This window comes from Pseudonaja textilis, chromosome 2, assembly GCF_049901715.1.
Source record: "Pseudonaja textilis isolate UNSWEBS1 chromosome 2, rPseTex1.2, whole genome shotgun sequence".
NCBI lineage: Eukaryota > Metazoa > Chordata > Lepidosauria > Squamata > Elapidae > Pseudonaja > Pseudonaja textilis.
The window spans coordinates 113,711,045-113,730,881 of NC_141991.1; the positions used below are offsets into that span (position 1 = coordinate 113,711,045).

General features: G+C 40.3%; 1 long non-coding RNA gene across 1 annotated transcript; it reads left to right on the plus strand.

The window, feature by feature from the left end:
- Positions 1-37: 37 nt before the first annotated feature.
- On the plus strand, positions 38-14,404 carry LOC113437015 (uncharacterized). The gene is made up of 3 exons (XR_003374163.2): positions 38-170; positions 12,645-12,716; positions 13,140-14,404. It is a non-coding gene; the product is annotated as an uncharacterized LOC113437015 (long non-coding RNA).
- Positions 14,405-19,837: the final 5,433 nt, after the last annotated feature.

Below are 19,837 nucleotides of genomic sequence, written 5' to 3' on the forward strand. Positions count from 1 at the left end.
CCATTGGCTGGTGGGGCCCGGGCCACGTGGGGCAGACGAAGGCGGTTTGGCAACGCCTCTCTGAACCCCGGAATCTGGATGAGCCGCGGGAAGAGTGGGGGGGGGGAGGGGCGCTCCCCTTTGCGGGAGACCCTCCATCGCCGCAGCCCCTTGTTGGGCTCCATTTGCAGGTGAGGAAGGCGGCGCCAAAGGGGTTCGGGGCAGGGGCACCCCAATAGAGAAAGTCAGCTTTGTGCCTAGGATGGAAACAGACGTTCAGGAGTCACTGAATCATTCTCGAGCTTGTTAAGGGGGGTATATTGGGGTACCCGGAGATTCAGTACTTCAGGGGTAGGTAGCGTGGTGTCCCCCCAGATGTTTCTAGTTTGATTTCCCACTATCCTTTGCCCCGACCCCGCTTTCTGGAGGTGATGGGCGTATAAAACATCTGGAGTGTACCTGTTTGCCAAACGCCTATCTATATTATTGCATTTGGGGTCCTGAGGCTTCCTGTGGCCTGGCTACTGGCCACACACAATGAGGGAACTGCAGTGCCAGCAGATATATTAAACGCACGGAAAAACACACAAATGCAGGGTATCTGCAGGGGAACCAAGATCACACATGAATCTTAATTTGAGGTGAATGCTTTTGGAATATAGTTTTGGGCTATCATGAAGGAGAAGTAAGTACTCATGTGGCAGTTGGTTTTGTAGCTTGCTTTTAGTGGAGCAGTTCAATGCCTGAGACTCAAAGCAGGGAGATTTTTAATCTAGCCAAGGAACTATCAGTAGAAAAATTACTATTAAGTCCTCTAAATGCCAAAAAAATAACTGCCACTGCATTTGTTTCACAACCATCAAGGACAAGACCTTTGTCCTTTTTTTATGCAATGCCATTTTTCTCTGGGCCCACTCCTGTGTTAAAAAAAAGCTGCTGCTTCATTGGTTGAAATGGCCTCCTTGGTCCACCTATTGCCAAATTTGAGGTACAATACTTCACACACTGCATTCACACTAGTGAATGACCCATTTTACTGTTTTCCATAATGTGGGGTCCTCCATTTGTACTGGATTATAATTCCCATGATCTCTCAGTGATACAGTCAAACACCATGCTATTGGAGATGATAGAAACTCTAGCTTAAATCTTGATCATCAAGTTGGGGAAGACTGCCTTACTAGATGACTTACATGAATGAGGGCAGCAAGATTCTTGTACCTATGGTCACAGCAGAGTGTTTTTTTCTGTTCAAACAAACAGTTATGTGCTAATATTCAGAATGTTTTAATTATTTAGGAAATATAGGAGAGGAACCTTCAAGGAACACAAAGATGCCAAAGAAATTATTTTCTCCAGGCAAAAGAAATAATAACATATACTGAATAGATAAGACCCTAAAGTGATTACAAAGCAAAACAGGAAACTTGTATCTGCCAGGTGGTGAAAAAATGGGAAAAGATTGTGCATGACATAAATGGTTAATATCCAACATTTAAGAGTTTAGTCCTGTAAATTAGATATAGAGGATATTTTACCCAAGAATCATGGTTTATGCCATATGCAAGTAAGGCCAATGTTTAAGTATCTTTAGGTATATTAAAAGCTGGTTGTGTCCTCTGTGTAAGATTGGCAGACCACATTACGCAGTGGGTTTTCATGGGTGGGTTTTCCCTATTGTGTTGCCTGCATTCTGGAATGCTTTTTCCCCTCAAATTATGAGGTACCTACTATTACATCTTTTAGATAACAGTTGGAGTACTTACTATCTCTTTACCTAGGTCTTCCCTAGATCAATTTGAATATTCTTTTCCCCAAACTATTTAAAGATATTAACATTTTTTTTACTTAATTATAAACTGTTTAAAGATATGATTGTAGGAGGAACAATGAATAAATATATGTATAAAAAAAAAGTAAGCAAACTTTGGTTCATAACACTGGAGGATCTGAACAACACAAAAAACAAGTTTTCATCTTTGTTTCGAAGGATTAAATAAAAGGCTGTAGATGTAATTACAGAATTTATTGTTCAAATTCAAACAAAATCCAATGTCTTTGGAGCTATCTTTTCAGGAAGCACACTTAATTATTTTAAAATATTGACATAAAGCAAATTCAAGGTAGCTTAGAAGACACAATCATAATGAACAAGAGGTTCTTGTGATCCTATACATACTCTATTTACATGACATATTAGTAAGTGGATAGTCTGCCAAAGAAAAGCATTGCTGTTCCCTTGGCTATGACTTCAGAATTTAGAATTTTTACATTATCAATGTATTTTGTCCTGCTGAATTCTGCCTAATACTGTCAAAGCTTTAGAAATGAATATACTTCACCATCGTTTCATCTGTGTGAAAGAAAATGTATATGTGAGGTGAGAAAGATACACTATTAAAAACTTTCCAATTATTTGTTTTCTTTTATCCATACTACTTAACTGAGAATCGGCCATAATGCACTGGAGACAAAATGCTTTTTCTAACCCACATAAGCTGCAGTGTTGCTTGCAAACGTAACCTGCCAAACATAGGTAAAACCAGTAGTCTCTGCCCATCCCTGTTCTATGTACACACCTAGAAAAATAACCTAGACCTCACCTATAAACAGATGACTAAGGTTGTCCTTCCCATAAAAATCATAACTTACTTAGTTTTCCTAAATTGGAAAGGTCTTTACCAATTCAAGTGATAGCTGAATTCCAACATTCTCCCCTCCCCTCCAAATAAAACCAATCACTGAATCATAGAAATCAGATTCATCACAAGGAGGAAATACTGTAATAATTGTGTTGGTTTCTATTCTTCAATTCCTAATGTATATTCACAAGATTTCAAAAAGTTAAGAATTGAATTGAACTGAAATATATGAAGAGATGGAGAAATCCCCATTATTGCTGATCACTAGTTAAAGCAACTTGGCTCCACCCAGTAGAGCCAACATGCTTGTATTTAGGTTTGTTTCCTTATACGGGTTTATTGTCCAGGATATATCAATTCCAGGAGCCCTGGAGAGAATGCTAAACTAGAAACACCACCATTCAGCTCAGGTTCATTCAGTCATTCCTTACTCCTTAATACAGCATTTGAATTATTCAAATTAGAAATTGAATGTTTAAGGAATTGGATAGTCACGTGCTTTTAAAGGTAAGAGGGGAAAAATGCTCTGAATTCTTGAGAATCTGCAAAACTTCCACTTAAGTGGCATTTTGTGTGGTTTTGCTGACATTTCTATGACATTTATGGAACTATCTTCAGAGGGGAAGAGTTATATCACTAACAGTTTTGAAAGAGACCAAAGAATTTAAGAATCCTGCAAGGGATTTGTTTGTGGGTAGCATTATATCTTTATGAGTGAAGTTCAGATGAGGCACCAACTGACTGTTGGCCTGTTTATTTTTAATATTTTCTGGCCGTTTAAATGAATTATTCACAAATCCAATGCGGCATCTCTGTTCCAAAGTGTATTGAGACTCTTTTTTCATACCTCTCATCAAAATTTCACCTGTTTCTCTCCTCCATTTTGGCCTTTCCTTTCTCCAGTTATGCTTTACAACAATTGATGCTTTGGCAGATGGTCAGTCAAACAATTATACTATAGGAAGGCAAAAAGGTAGCCCACACTGGCTTGTCAAAACACACCTTTGAACCCTCCAGAAAAAGGCCTAAGGCTAGTCGGGAACCCAGCTCTCAAAGCTGCTCCGATTTAATAAGCCAGGCACGTTAAGGGGCTCCAAGCTTGAGAGCGGAAGACCCGGTTATTTCCTGCAACAGCCGTCTAGAAAGCACAAGGTTTCCCCTCCGGTCATTTGCATTCCTCTCGGATTCTTTTGTGCTGAAAGAGAGGGCGTGTCTCCTCTGGAGGAGCCAAGATTGCGCTCCTGAGACACATCGCTGCCGCGTCCCTCGGAGCTGCTGCCAACCAAGAGAAATGGTTCCCGTTCGCCATGTCTGTGCCCCACCCAAAAGGCATCGGGGTGGGGTTGCGGGGGCAGAACCAGGGTTAGCCAGGGCATGCATCTGCAGCAGCAGCAGCAGCAGCCCCGGCAGCGGTCAGCGTTAGGTTGCATGCACCCCGCTTGCTAAGCATCGCTGCTCCCCGGATGGTGCCTTTTGAGAAGGCTGCTGGTTTTCGACAGAGCCCAGGCAGGGCGACGGGATAAAGGCGATCGGCTCTCGCCAAGACCGACAAACCTTAGAAGTGATACTGGGAGCGATACGAGATTCATAGATCTCCGTCACATCACTCAAATGCAGCAAAGTAGGGAGGGGGAAGGAGAGATTAGCAGCGGAGACCGCTCGCCGCGGAAGGCTGGGTTTGAAAGGGGGGGGGCTGGGTGCAGCGCAAACATGCTGACGAAGATGGGGGGCACTTTCCTGCCTTGAACACATGACACACGGCAGGGCGAGGCGATGCTGGCTACCAGGATGCGAGTTTCTTTTGAAAGGCGTAAACGTTTCAGGGCCGCTTTTATGCAGGTACTTGGCTGTGAATTTAATCGTAGCCAGCTGCCTTCCCCGTTAATTGCAAATCAAGGGTTCATTTCACTCAACGCCGTCCGCTTTGACGTGCGTTTCCCCCTCTTTCGAGCTCCCCGTCCCCATCAGCGGTTTTCAAAAGGCTCGAGTTAGCAGGCAAGGCCCCCTCTTCTCTGCTCTCGGTTTTGATCCTCGATCCGTCAGAAAATTCTTCGCACGTGCCAAAAGCCGGGCCAACGAAGGCCTTTCGCTTCCTGCGATCGGAATGAATGAAAACGTTTCCTGCCTCTCCCCTTTCCCAACCTTCGCTACACAATCATCCCTCGCCCGAAGCAAAACGTCGCCTCTTTGCACCGTTTGTCGGAATCTGTTCGTCAGCGCGGGCCGCCTCCCTCCCTCCGTCGAGGCATCCGCGTCATTCGTTTCGGGCAGAGCAGGGCCGGGCTAGAGCCGCCGCGCACGGAAACCCCGTGGGTGTGGGTTCCACAGAGCGGCGCCCAGGTGACCCGGCGCGCGCGGGGAGGGAAAAACAAAGGCGCCCTTTCTATGCCTATATTTGGAGATGGTTGGCCGCTGTCTCGGAGATCCGCCCTTTCGAGCTCGGGGACTATGCACACCTCTACTGCCCCTCCCACCCAAGGACGGCGGGCGAGGCGGAATGGTTTCGGCTGGTGGATCGCCGGACTTTGATCGGTGATAAAAGAGGGTTGGAGGAAATGCATTCTAAGGACAAGAATCACCCATGCCCTGGATTAAGGTGCTTTCTCTTCCGTTGCCCCGCTCGACGCTGATCGGATTTTATCCTACCCAGGAAGGGAAAGATTCTGCGCACGCTTTACTCGGAACTATCGCCATGCTGTTACAATGGGGCTAAACGTCGAAGAAGTACGGGTTTAAGAGATTCAGCATCCAGCTAAGCACAAGCTCAGATAGCCGAGAACGGATATGCTGGGGTGCAAAAGATAAAAACAAAATGTTAAATCTTAGGTTCCCCGTTCAGGAAATAAAGCTGCATTATCCACAGCCGCCTTGCTTCTTGAGAAATCTTGGCTGGTATTGGATTTCGTATTATTAGTAAAGTGCAACAAGAGGCCTTTGCAGGCTGCTAAAATGTTCGCCAGGTGTGAAATGATTACTGTAGCAAGTGAGCTAATCCTACTTTTCCTGAAGCATAAACGTTTATAAGGGTTTCCCCCTTCCCTCAGGAAGTCGTGTATTACAGATCAAGGGGTGAGAACTCCTCCCTTTGTCTTCATTTCCTGGGAGGGGGCTCGGTAATAATCAGGTCCACTAATTAGATGTACAGGTAACATCCATTCATTTAGTGACTATTCAAAATTACAGTGGCACTGAAAAAAGTGACTTATGACCATTTGGTCACATGATCAAAATTCAGACAATTGACATTGACAAGTATTCATGACAGTTACAGTGTCCTAGGATCATGTGGTTACCTTTTTGGGACCACCTGACAAGCAAAGTCAATGGGGAAGCCAGATTTACATTAACAACCGTATCACTAACTTAACTGCAGTGATTCACTTAACTGTGATGAGAAAGTCATAAAAATTTACTTAACAACTGTGTCCCTAAGCAGCTTAAATTTTGGACTCAGTTGTCGTAAGTCAAGGACTATCATACTTTTGTGGGGGAAGTTTAGGATTTGAGAGACTTCTCTGCTTCACTTTGGTCACATATGTTAGATTTGATAGACCAATATACCTGCTTAATTTTCTCTCGCTTGTCAGAAGCAGAATGAAAAGATACCAGATAATGTTTGGATACTTTACAAAAGCAAATATAAATATAATGAACAGAAGACTGGATTAGGACTTGGAGGCCCTTTCAGAAAATACCTTTAGTTCAAAAGCCATTATAGTTACTACTTATCCTTGAACTATTTTACAGGTCTATTTTGTGGCCCTGTAATAGACCACTTTACATAGGAAATCAGATATATCAGATATTTTTGTAGAAGATGGCTGGAGATAGCTGGATAGTTAACAGAATCTGTTTGCAGAGGAAATGGTTATTTCTATACTGCTTGATTTTAAAGGGCCATAAAAGATTCTTACCAGCTACTGAAGGAAAGGAAAGCATGTCATATATAAATATAAATTTATAATGTCTGTGATGAAGGAGAAAATGAGAGTAAATAAGCTGTTATTGAAACTTCAGTTTTCTGCAGTTCATCTGATGGTAACATGCAATTTCCCACAATCCCTGTGCAAAAAGAAAGAAAGCTAATACCCGGATACAGCAATCTTCACAGTGGATTTTCAACAAGGAAGGGAGGTAGAATAGCAAAAGGAAAATCTCTGGAACTGCTATTTCAATAACTGATAAGGGAAACTTTTAAAATATGGAACACTTTTAGCAAAAGAAAAAAAATACCAAACCTATTTTGGCAATACTTGCATTAGATTACAAAATCATTCCCAAGTTTTTGATCCTCTTGCATCAAAGATGTTAGGAGAAAAAGGGAGAGAATGGAAAAGAGAAAGCTGATTGGCCACCCCCTCTGCAGCCTTTTGCTTAGCTTGTTGCAATGGGCTTGTTGCAACACACAAGCTAGGTTTGTTCAGAGAAAGGAGCCAGCTCAGTTATCTGCCTGTCTGTGCCCTACCCAAGGATCAACACACTGTGATTAAAATGTGAGCAATGTCAGTCTCATACCTTCCACCACCGAATCACTCTTAACTTGGTTCTGCTTGTGTTGCTCTTCTGCTTATTGGTTCTTCGATATCTCCATATAGGGTCAACCTCACAGAGGTTAACTCTGATATGGAAGAATTCCTACAGGGTAAAGGTGAAGGTAGCAGAAAGGAATATCTGCCTGCCTACCTCATTATTTTGGCAAGGCTAAGCACATTCTGTATACTTTCAGCATTGTGATATCAAAGAAGGCAGGAACACACTGGAAGGGAGGAAGTGATAGAGATTTTTAAAAATGAGATATCTCGCATGTCTTCACAGGATATGACTTGGACCTTTGCAATCAGATTTTTGTATTTTTCACGGTGCTTTTTAAAAAAAATTCCTACCTTTCTTCCCCCTCTCCAAAATCATTTCTCTCAACCTAACCATATTTTGCTCCGTTGTTAGGCCTCTATAGTGCCCTGCAGTTCTGCCATAGTAAATGGGAATGTGTGGGATTGCAGCTTTAAATTAATTCAGAAGGCTGGATTGCACTGATGAGCAGATCTCCATGGGGCAGTGAGCCAATTTTCCTAAAAGCCTGTTAAGCTGTGGTGGAGAGCCAATTGTGGACTGACAAGCTGCAAGAATGTTTAGTATCACAAGGTTATGATTTAGCTAATGCCATTACAGAATGTTAACTGAATCATAACTCTTTATTGTGGCTACATGAATTAATGAATGCATCTCAAAATTTCCAAAATCTCCAGATGAAGTACAAGATGACAGGCAGATCAGTAAAAATTGTCACTGGATTAAGTCCAGATTAAGTTTGGGGGGCAGGACATAAATCCTATTGCTTCAAGTGGGGATAGGCAGTACCCTTGACATACTTGATAGAGAAGCAGGATAGGGCAGGATAGTCCCGTCAGGAGCATCACCTTCAGGTGACTCTGCCCTGGAGGTGGAGTCAAACCTCTGGAGAATTTAGTAAACATAACCCTATCAAAGCCAGTGGTGGGCCCTCCAATACAGATAATCCTTGATTTACAGCCATTAGTTTAATGATTGTTTGAAGCTAGTAAAAAAAAGTGACTCAGGAATTGTTTTTCACACAACTGTAGCAGCATCCCCATGAACGTGTGGTAAAAACTTGGATGCCTGGCAACTGACTCATGATGGTTGCAGTGTCCCAGGGTCCTGTGACTTCATGTGACAAGAAGTCAATGGGGAAGCCAGTTTCACTTAACCATATTACTAACTTAACAGCTGCACTGATTCACTTAACTATGGCAAGAAAGGTTGCCAAATGGAGAAAACTCGCTTATCAACAGTCTCTCTTATCAACAGAAATTTTGGGCTCAATTGTGCTCGTAAGTCAAGGACTAGCTGTAGAGTGTTCTGGAAAAGGATCGACGGTTGAGAGCAGTTTCTGTTCGCTGAGGGGGTGTCCTGCTCCTCAGCTCCCATGTGGAATTGGCACAACTTGACTCCATGCTGAGCCCAGGAGGTTGAAATAATTTAAGGAATTGTATGCATGAAAAGTGATAAGCTTATTTCCAGCATCTTCACATACTCATCCTGATTGCTAATAGCACCTGATAGGTTTCAGAAGCTGCAGAAGTCATTTCTCTGTTGTGAGTAAGTCATTTCACTTATTCAACCAACCTTGCTGTAAGGATTGTGTTTAAGTGCAATTTAGTCTTGATCCTACCACCATCAAAGTAATTGCTTAATTTATTTTCCCTGAACTTCTAAAGAAACCCTCAGCTTTCAAATGTTATTATCCTCACCAATTAAAATGGCCTTTTCCTCTGCAATCAACTGATTTTTCCATGCATATTTTTGGATTTTGCCACTGGTGTTTGCAAGTGTAGAATATGTGTTTTAGGGGAACTGAATCTCAGAATCAGGAAGGCCAGGCCATGCTATACATCAAAGACTAAGAAAAAGGAGCCTTTCTCCCTATTGCTTTGCAAACGGCATTCCTCTGACGAGGATTGGTCGTTACTTTTTCCCTTACCGAATGAACTGGGTTGAAATACAGCAGCTGGGTGGATTCCTTAGGTAGCAATAACTTTGTGGTTAACTCTCCCCCTCTCCTTTCCTTTAGGCCTGTGTATCTGTATTTTAGCTGGAAGGCAGGAACAACTCCCCTCATTGTTCAGGCAGAGGTCATTGGATTGCATAATCCTTCCCATTCTAGTGTGAAAAAAACACAAACCAGAGAAGCATGTTTTGCCACTTGCTCTGCCAGCTGTGCCAGTTCCTCCAAGTTCACAGCCATGCTAGCCGTTTCTGTTTGGAGAAACATCTGCTCTATCCACTCCCCTTGGATGTATGTTCTAAGTAGCATGCAGCTTTTTGCCTGATCATCTAAATTCATAGAATTTTATAAGAGGGAGGGCCTATTGATTAAACAAATGTACATTTGCTGAGATGAGGCAAACTATTTTGAATCCAAGAACAACTGCCTCTAATAGTACAAATTCAGAAAGTAAGGTGGGGGATGGAAGCAGCCAAGAATAATCAGAAGATGATTTGTACTGTTTGCACTTACTGTAGATCAGGGGTGTCAAACTTGATTTCATTGAAGGCTGCATCAGGGTTATGTTTGATCTCTGGGGGCGGGGAAGAGTTGGCGTGGCCAGCTCAGTGTCACTCATGTCGGGAGCACCTGTGCTGGCTTGAATACTCTGCCAGAGAAAATGCGTTCCCAAGCTCCATTTCGGCTGTGACAGCCTCCTGCAACCCTCTGCCAGTGAAAACGCCCTCCCGAGCTCCGTTTCTGCTGGCAGAGGCATTGTGGGCCAGTCCTTCACTATTTCCAAGGCGGCCCTATGGGCCACATCTAAGTACCCTGTGGGCAGGATCCAGTCCTGGGACCTTGAGTTTGACACCCCTGCTGTTGATAGTATGGTGTGGTGTTGAATGATCTTCACAATTAGTACAAAATTAGGTCTGTGAGTGAATCTTATTTTTGCAACTCTGAGTATAAAGTAGACATATACTGGATGCTGTAGATTCCTTGGTGCTTGCTCCAAATTACACTGAAATAGGGCAGATGTGCAGGTAGTCCTCGACTTAACAATTTAGTGGCCATTCATAGTGATAATAACATTTAAAAAATGACGTGATTGTTTTTCACACTTGTAACCTATGTGGCATCCCCATGGTCATGTGATCAAAATTCAGGCACTTGACAACTGACTCATATTTATGATGGATGGGGGTCACATGATCCCCTTTTGCGACTTTCTGACAAGCAAAGTCAGTGGGGAAGCCAGATTCATTTAACAGCAGTTTGTCTAATTGAACAGTTACCGTGATTCACTTAAGTGTGGCAAGAGAGGTCACAAAATGGGGCAAACTCACTTAACAAATGTTTCACTTAGCATAAGAAATTTTGGCCTCAATTTAAAGGGAATTTATACTTAATATTGCATGTTTCAAAGGCAGCAAGAATTGTATTTGCACAGTATTGGAAAAATGAAACACCGAGAGAAGAAGATGTAAGTAAAAAATATTAGACTGTGCAGAAATGGATAGACTGACATTAAAGAGAAGGAAATTGTAGAATATTTTCAAATATGGGATTTGTTTTATAAATGATTGGATAATAGAAGTAGAAATTAAGAGATGGGAAAACTTTATTATGTAAGCAACTAACTCATACAATACACTGTTCACAAAGCACATATATATGTTAATTGAAAATGTATAAATAATATATGTGTGTGTGTGTGTGTGTGTGTGTGTGTGTATATATATATATATATATATATATATATATATATATATATATATATTCAGCTTTGTTCGGTATTTTCCACGTCATTGTAGTTGTGCTTTTAAAGTTGTAGCAACGTTTCAGCAGAATCTCATCTGCCATCATCAGGCTTCTGTCTTGGGCTGTATTCTGTATTCTGTATTCTGTATCAATACAGAAGCCTGATGATGGCAGATGAGATTCTGCTGAAACGTTGCTACAACTTTAAAAGCACAACTACAATGACGTGGGAAAATACCCGAACAAAGCTGAATACCATACATGTAAGTACCCGCAAAATAAATAAATGTATGTATGTATGTATGTATGTATGTATATGTATATATATGTATATATATGAAAAAACTTTGGGGTCAATTTGTTTGTAAGTCGAAGACTACATGTATTGGGTTACAATTCCCCTGATTCCCAGTTATCAGAGAAACCTTAACAAATCTGGACCTGTGTTTCTCCACCAGGCTGGAGAAAGCAGTTGTGGCTGATCACAGGGCTCTGTTTTGGGTCTTTCTTTCTTTCTTTCTTTCTTTCTTTCTTTCTTTCTTTCTTTCTTTCTTTCTTTCTTTCTTTCTTTCTTTCTTTCTTTGCATTCTGGTATGTTGAATTATAATTACTACCTGCCAAACGAGACCTTAATGAATAAATATTTATGATATACATTCAGAATTCGGAACTGCATAGCCTGCTTGGCAAGGCAAGCCAGACTTTTCCAACAGAGCTCATTTTATTACACTGCTGTCAGTCTTGATCCCACCCTAATTGTTATCTAACAACAGGACGCTGTCTTTCAGCAGAAGAGAGATTTCCTTGTTAAGCTGATATACATTGCTGTGTATATGACTGTATGGTAGTTTCTTCTTGACATAATGATTAGTGCAAACGTACCTTGATTTGAGCCGTTGAAATGGTTGCAAGGGATGTGCAAGCACCAGGCCTTTTTTTTCCTTTTCTTTCTCCTTGCTGTTCAGCAATAACAAGTATTCATGGACTCTACCCATTCCGGTAATAAGTACAGAGACAATGACAGAGAGATCTTCAGAGGCTGATTTGAGTCATAGGCTTCGATCTTGTACAAGGGCAACCTCCAATCCCTCCCTCTCTTTCCCTCTCCCTTTCTCTCTCTCTCTCTCTCTCTCTCCTCCCCCCACACTCCTGCTGAAGAGCACATTTTGAATGTGTGATCTAAAAGCCCCAGGAAATGCTTCTCTCTGAAAGGAGCAGCTTCCATGATTATGGGGATAGGGAGAGTATACAGTAGAAGCGAAATATCTCCAGCCAGTAAGAAAATTGAACCCTGGGGTAGGACTGGAAGCCATTTGCTCTAAAATAAGGAAGATGGTGGTGTTTGAGTGCTTTTTGCCTATTGCAATTATTCTCTCTCCCCCCTCCCCTCCCCCAAACCATCATCTCCTGTGGCTTTTAGCCACAATAAGGACCTTTCTTATTCTCCATTTCCTTCACCCTTTATAAAAAATGGTGGAGAGGAGATTCTGTAAAATTTAATCATCCAAAATCTAAGGAATATCACTGGTGGATGAATGGTATCAGGAGCTCATGGAGAAACAGGTAGCTTTGTTTTGCTGTTGTTACTGGGTTTTGTCTTTGCTGGCAGCAAAAGAGAATCAATTGGACTCCAGACAAAGGAAGTTGATTTCTATCGATCTAGCCAAGTATATTATCTACGTTGACCCATCTGTTGTTTGCTGGGATCTCAGTCAAGTCATTTCCTTTAATTTGCTCTCTAAAATTTTTTTATACAGATGGCAATGGTTTGCAAGCTTCTGCGTGCAAAACATACCCAATGCACCTGAGATAGGATCATTCTTCCCAAGGTAAGAAGAACACCGGCTTGATAAGGATGATGTGGAGGTACACTTTGTTTTTGCACATGTACGTATGTGCTCCTCGGCTTCTACCAAGGTTACATAGAAGCTCATCTCTGAGTAACACAAGTGATGTTCAATTTTTATTTTCCTTGGTGAGGTAAACATCCTAAGAGAACAAGCAAAGAGATTTCTACTTGTCCCACTCAGTCAACCTGGAGCAATTTGCTTGTGTGACTAATAGTAAACACTGCGTGCCTCTGGATGGAAGGCTCCTAACATCTCCTAGTCCAAGTGTATATGTGCAACTACAGGCAGTCCCCATACAGCAACCACAGTCAGAACCAGCAATTTGGTCTTTAAGTGAAATAGTCACTAAATGGAATCATGAGTGCACTAATGATTTTATGTCTATTTTCTTTTGCTTTGCAGAGCTGCAAAAGTCGTAAATGTGAGAATTCCTTGCAAGATTACTTTTTCATCACTATCATGACTGTGAATGGTCACTAAACAAGGACTACTGTATGCTGTTGTTTCCTCCTGGATAGATTTTCCATATGGATGCACCCAAGAAAAAAAGAGAGAAGCAAAATAAGAGAAGAGTTAAAAATAGAGACAGTATTATCTGCAGGGGCCTTCCTTTCAAACTCCATAAACGAAACAAGATGATTACAGAATAGAGACCCATCTGGAAGCTGTTATGCACCATTGTTCAGCAACATAAAAATGGTGACCGCGCTGCCTGCTCTTTAGTGCATTAGAGTCATATCCTGAAACAAGCAAAATAGCAGCAAGAGTGGAAATTCAAGCTTGAAAACTGGAAGCAAAGCAGATGACTTTAATAATAGGATTCAAACTTCATCAGATCCATCAAAGAACAGGACTTTCTTTAACCAGACTAATGCAGACAATCTAGTTTCATCCAGGGCAGTCTTTGTGATCCAAAGAGTTGTGTTTCGAAAATGATTCTAGAAAAGTGCTTCAGACTTTGCACATATATGAATGGAACACCTTTGTACCATTTATTAAATCTGAGCTTTGAGGAGCACCCAAAATTTCTGACAGAGAAACTTTTAAAAAGGCAGGCCACTTTAATGAGTAATAGAGAAGTGCTGTGCTTGCCCTTGCATCAGGTCTGGCACTGGTGATGTTACCTAGTTTGGGTAATGAAACGCCTGCAAGAAAACAGTCAAGCTCAGATCCTTCTTTCCCCTGTCACACTGTGTTATAAGTAGTTGCACTGGCTGAGATTCATGTTTTCCTGTGAAAACTGTGAAGCATACCGGCAATTTTCAGTACTTCTCTACTTTGATGAATTATACATTTAGCCATTCTAAAGCATCATTAAGTGCCGCCATCTTCCAACACCGCTGAGCATACCCAATTTTAAATGGACCTGAACTTGATTAGTGCATGTTGATTGTTTTCAGATTTTGTTTGGTTATTGGGCTACTATGAGCAAAGACACATTTATTAAGGTTGCGCATGTTTCAGAAATGATTCTGGAAAAGTGCTTCAGACTTTGCATTAGCATGAATGGAGCACCTTTGTGTTATTCATTAAATCTGACTTTTGGGGAGCATCCAAAATGGCCGGCAGAGAACCTTTTAAAAAGACTGGCTGCTTTAATAAGTAATGGAGAAGTGCAGTGTTTACCCTTGCATGAACCATCTTGTTCAAATCATTTTCAAAGCATACAGGGGTATCCTATTTTTTTTTATATAATTTTTTTTATTATTTTAGCAACAAGACAACATAGACATACCACCTAAAACATAAAAATATCATCCTTCTTCATGAATTTACAAACAGTGCATCGATTGGTTTACCACTTTTTTTTTGTGCATCCATTTCCTAGTCACAAATATAATTATATTACATAATAGCTCATATTATCAATCAATAATTGTATAACCTAATATCAAGGGGTATCCTATTGACATGTATGGAACAAAGGAATGCCCAACATTTAGTGTTTGTCTCTTCTGACCAATAGCTGAAGATAATAGAATAAGAATCGGAGTAAGAACAGGAAAAGGAGAGTGGAGTGGTGAGTGGAGAATAGAATAGAATAGAATAGAATAGAATAGAATAGAATAGAATAGAATAGGAATTCTTTATTTACCAATTGTGATTGGACATAGAAGGAATTTGTCTCCTGCGAATAAGCTCTCAGTCTATATGCAAGCGATAAGTGATAATCATGATCTTAATTATAAAATACAATCATCACAAATAATGATTTATGTCGGTCAGTTATGTCAGATTTATATCAGAACAGTCAGTCAGTGCTTATTTCCAAGCCAATAATTGTGTACCTCATCCTCCTCCCCTCTTCACCAAAAGTCAAACAAACAAAACAAATGTGCTTGTGTGTTTGTTTCTGGTGATTGTCATGTTGACAACCTCAACTGCCTGCAAAACTGCTGATGCTGACTTGCTGGCTATTCTGATTTTGGTCTCCTTTCCATAATCATGGCAGTGTGGTGCTATGGTAGGATCCCTGGAGGTGGGAGACAAGGAGACTCAAGAGTTCTTCCCAGTGGGTAGAAAGACCGAGTCTTCAAGCACAAGTTACTCCTTCTGAAGCAGTGTATGCTGTTTTGAAATTACGTTTTCATATCACAGATATGACAGTAGCATAACAGTATGGGTGGTCTTCAACTTATGACCCAGATTTGAAGTTCCAACAGTCAGACGGCCTCTGCAGTCATAAACTTTGGGTGTTCAGCAACATGACCACCTTTATGGCCATTTATAGCATCCTGCAGTCATGTGACCTCAATTATGCCATTCCTGTTTTTGGCAAAATTGCATCTATAGAGAAGCATTGGTTCACTTAATGACCATGGTGTTGACTTAGCAACTGCCTCAGAAAGTGGTAAAATTGGTTTTATGACCATCTGCAATGGGCAAGTTCCATTACAGTTGTATGTTGAGGATCACCTGTATTTTAAAACAGGTCACAATTACAATGACTATTGTGTGATTAGCAGGAGCCCCATTTTGTTTGAATTTTGGCCCATACATTTGTCCGGAAGACCTTTGGGATTTGCAGGGAATGGACCTTCTGCATTGTTAATAATTTTTAGGCTTTGACAATTAGCAAACTTTTTTTCTCATTAAGTTGCTAGGTTCTGATTAGCCTGTGAGATGGATCTCGGTAACAAAACTGCACTCATGGAAGGAGACCAAGCTAGATATTCTTTTTTTAAGCTTTTGGTACAATTTAATACAATTTTGCACCAAGCAGGGCTTCATCTCATTAAGTCTGCATAATGTCCCATCCTTTCTGCTCCAAAGCTATCATGATTTGCTGGCTTGTGTTGTTTTCCCACTTTTATGTTGCTCAGTAACATTCTTTCCCACCATTTAGATGCAAAGCATGTGCTCTGTCGCTGAGCTAGGCCTCTCTGTATAAATTGAGCTCTGCAGCACTACATGGGAACCCTGCTCTTATCATGCTACCTTATCTGATTGATCTGATTGTTCTAAAGAATGCTAAAGATCACTGTGGTAGTTTATTCATTCCAGAGATTCTCCTGCCATCCATTGCATATGTTGAGGTGGGTTTTCACCTACAGAAGCTTTAACAAGCTTATTATGGACCTGGAAGGAAGATGGCTTTACATGTAGATCATTGCTTTTAAGGTTCTCCAATATAAAATTATTAGACTAATCTGTCCAACCAGAGAGCCCCAATCCCTTATATCAAGGTTTCTCCCCTCCTTACTCCAAAATTGGGGTGTGGGGAGATGTACTGACACAAACCCAGAATTTAGTACACCACATGAAAATCCTGAGAACGTGAAGGGTATCCCACTGCAGAGTTTTGTATGTGAGGAAGATTTTAATGAGAAATACAACAATACAGCTCTAGATGTATAAGGGAACTTACTTGGAAAAGAAGAGAATAGGATGAACAAAAGAAGGCAGCAGTCATTTAAAATTCCGAATAAGAACAATAAAATCAGTATAATTAAACTGCTTGGATATTTTCTCAAGTTTCAAAATAGAGGGGTTCTACAAAGAGTGTATTTTGAGAAACAGCATCTTTATCTCCCTTTTAGATGCCTATCACTGAAATTTGTCCTATGTTCTTTTTTCAGAAATTATATGGAAGATTTCTAGCCATTATTTAGAAAAAGGAAATACTAAAGGAAAGCCCTTCCTTATTTATGTTTGTTTTATTTGTTTTTATAATGTTTGTTCATTTTTAATTTATTTTTATTGTACTTATTTGTTTTGATAAACGTACAGATCATCCTACCTAGAGCAATTCTGGGCAGCCTAAGTTGAAAGCCACTCAAAACAATGTAGACAGGAAAAAGCTTGTTATACTTAAAGGTGATTGATGGCTGTTTTGCACAATCAAGTAATATATTGCACTTCTGATGTCAGAGATCCAGCCAGCGAATAAGAAATGTATCCAGTAGCTCAATCTTCTACCTAAATCAATTGAATGACAAAAGGTTTGGCTAGTGGACAATCTATCATACGAAAAGAGCTTATGCTGAAGACTCATATCAAGAAAGAAAACAGGCATTTTAGTCCATTTGTTAGATGCACTGTTGTGTCGTTGCAACCTAGAGAAATTTATCAATCTTTTTTTAATTCATTGGTAAATGTTGTTACTAGCAGTCCTTGCTTAGCAACCACAATTGGCATCAGCAACTCCGTCATTAAGCAAAGTGGTCACTAAGTGAAACCACGACTGTGATAATGATCTTACTTCAACTTCCTTTGGCTTTACAGATGTGTGAAGGTCATAAATGCAAGCAACGGTCTTAAACATTACTTTTTCATCTCTTATAACTTCAAACGGTTGCTAAAAGAGGCAGTCGCTAAACAAGGACTACAGGCAGTTGTTCCTCTTCCAAAGGATCTAAAAGGATAATTACAGCAGACAGCACACAACAACTGGAACTACTGCTCTGGAAATTGTCTCTGTTCTTATCTTTTTATAATCAGCATTCCTGATTATTCTTACCAGGAAGCCAGATGCAAAAAAATGGGCAGGGCCCCTCTTTTAACAGCTATAGAAAAGGAGGAGTTCTGGCTAATGCCCCTTATCATATAAGTGACACTTAACTGAAATCTATTCTTTTATACAAGTATTAACAATTGAGGAGAATATGGCCACTCTACTATAAAGGGGAGAATCGAAGTCCTGCTGAAATAAGCTATAACGGATTAATAGTTCAGGTGTGCATGCATAAAACAAAAGGAAAGTTATTGGCTTTGTAATGATTGATTACTGCAGACATACATCAGCGGAATGGAATAGCAAGGCTATTCCGAAGTTGCACTCCCTGGCTGTTTGCATAAGTAATCCATGTTTAACTGAAGCAGGAGTTACTGAATTATCCCTGGGTTCACACAACACACCTACACCAAACCTTGCATTTCCTGCCATATGGAGCCACGGATTAGCCAATCACATTTTAGCAGGTTTTTGGACCCAGCTGCTTTATTTTGCTTTAATTTACTGTCATCAACCCCAGACTCATTGGGGAAAAGGTGTTGATTAAGTACTATACAGCCCAAGGTAGGTATACAGTTGAGCTGAAACCATTAGCATTAATAAAACCGTCTGCTCTTCCCCACATTTTTTTTTCTGTGGGATTCTGAGTTATGTTTTGCTTTTTATTGTAATGGAATGACACATTTCAAAAGTAAGAGAAGGAAGCTGAGAGGAGGAACAAGATAGTTGACTAAATGCATCTTTTAAAATAGACATTGCTGGGGAGGGGGTGGGGAGAAGTATGGTGCCAGTTTTGCTTTTTACAAATATATTCCTGGGAGCCCTTGCATAGACCTGCAGGGTGATGTGATAATAGGCATTTGAACAGCTAGTTTGGTCTAATAGTGAAGGTGCTGGCCTAGAAACCAGGAGACACTGAATTCTAGTCCTGCTTTAGGCATGAAAGCCAACTGGGTGACCTTGAACCAGTCACTTTCTCTCAACCCAACCCTTCTCACAGAATAGTTGTTGTGGAGAAAATAGGAGGAGGAAGAAATATTAGATAAGTTCACCATCTTGAATTATTTATGAAAATAATAATCGTGGGATATAAATAAATTCATAAATTGGATGTGTTCTGTGGGCTGAGTGTAAATAAAGGAACAATTTACTGAAGGTAAAAAGGATTGGATCGACCAGCCTTTCCACTCGTTGTTGCTGGGCTCCATCCATCAGGTTGATGCAGCTTTCCCAAATGGCTGGGAGTATGAAAATAATAATAATAAAACACTTCTGGAGTGAACCAGAGAAGATGGGCTTAGGCATCACAACTTCTGCACCTCTAATCTGCAGTCAGACAAGTAAATAAAATTTGAGAATCACCAAACAAACCATGTTTTACAAGCCACCAGAGACTAACTCATCCAGTTTTTCATCAGGTCCTAAGTAGGAAGATATTTTGTTTTCTGTATCTATTTAAATATTTTAACAACTTGTTCTCAACTTTTGGTATTACAAGGAAGTTTCCTGCTAAGATTTGTCTACAGCAGACTTCCTGATCGTTGTCTGTAAGTTGAGTTGTTTGTGTTACCCTGAGTTGGATGTGAACCTTCTGTTAAAACAAACTCATGCATACAAAGGCAGGAGCATAGATGTTTTTCACAATCTGAGTTGCTTTTGATATTTAATCTAAAATAACCCTGAAAATTACTGTAAAAGGATAACAAATACACAAGTCCTTCCCTCGCTCCTTCTAAAGAAAAACAAAATGATACGCATACCCACGCTTGTGATTTTAATTTGTAAATTAATTTTATTTGTTAAAATAGTGAAATACAAAATAAAATAATATAAACTGAACAGTTATTCTAAAGTAAGGAAAAAAGAACCCAAGTATGTCATTGTGATTAAATGGGCTAAACAAAATCCCATGCTTATGAACAATTAAAAATATCCATCTAATAGCTACATATAAAAACCTTTACAGAAATAATCCTATTGTTAACCTTGTCATTATACCTGGATCATATCACAACATATGATACATTTGAGCACCTCAATTTTAAAAGCAATGATTCTTTAAAAAATAGATAAACTCATATCTGACTTAATAATTCTTTAAATTTAGGAGAACGACTTGCTTTCCAGTTAAAAAGGATTATCCACT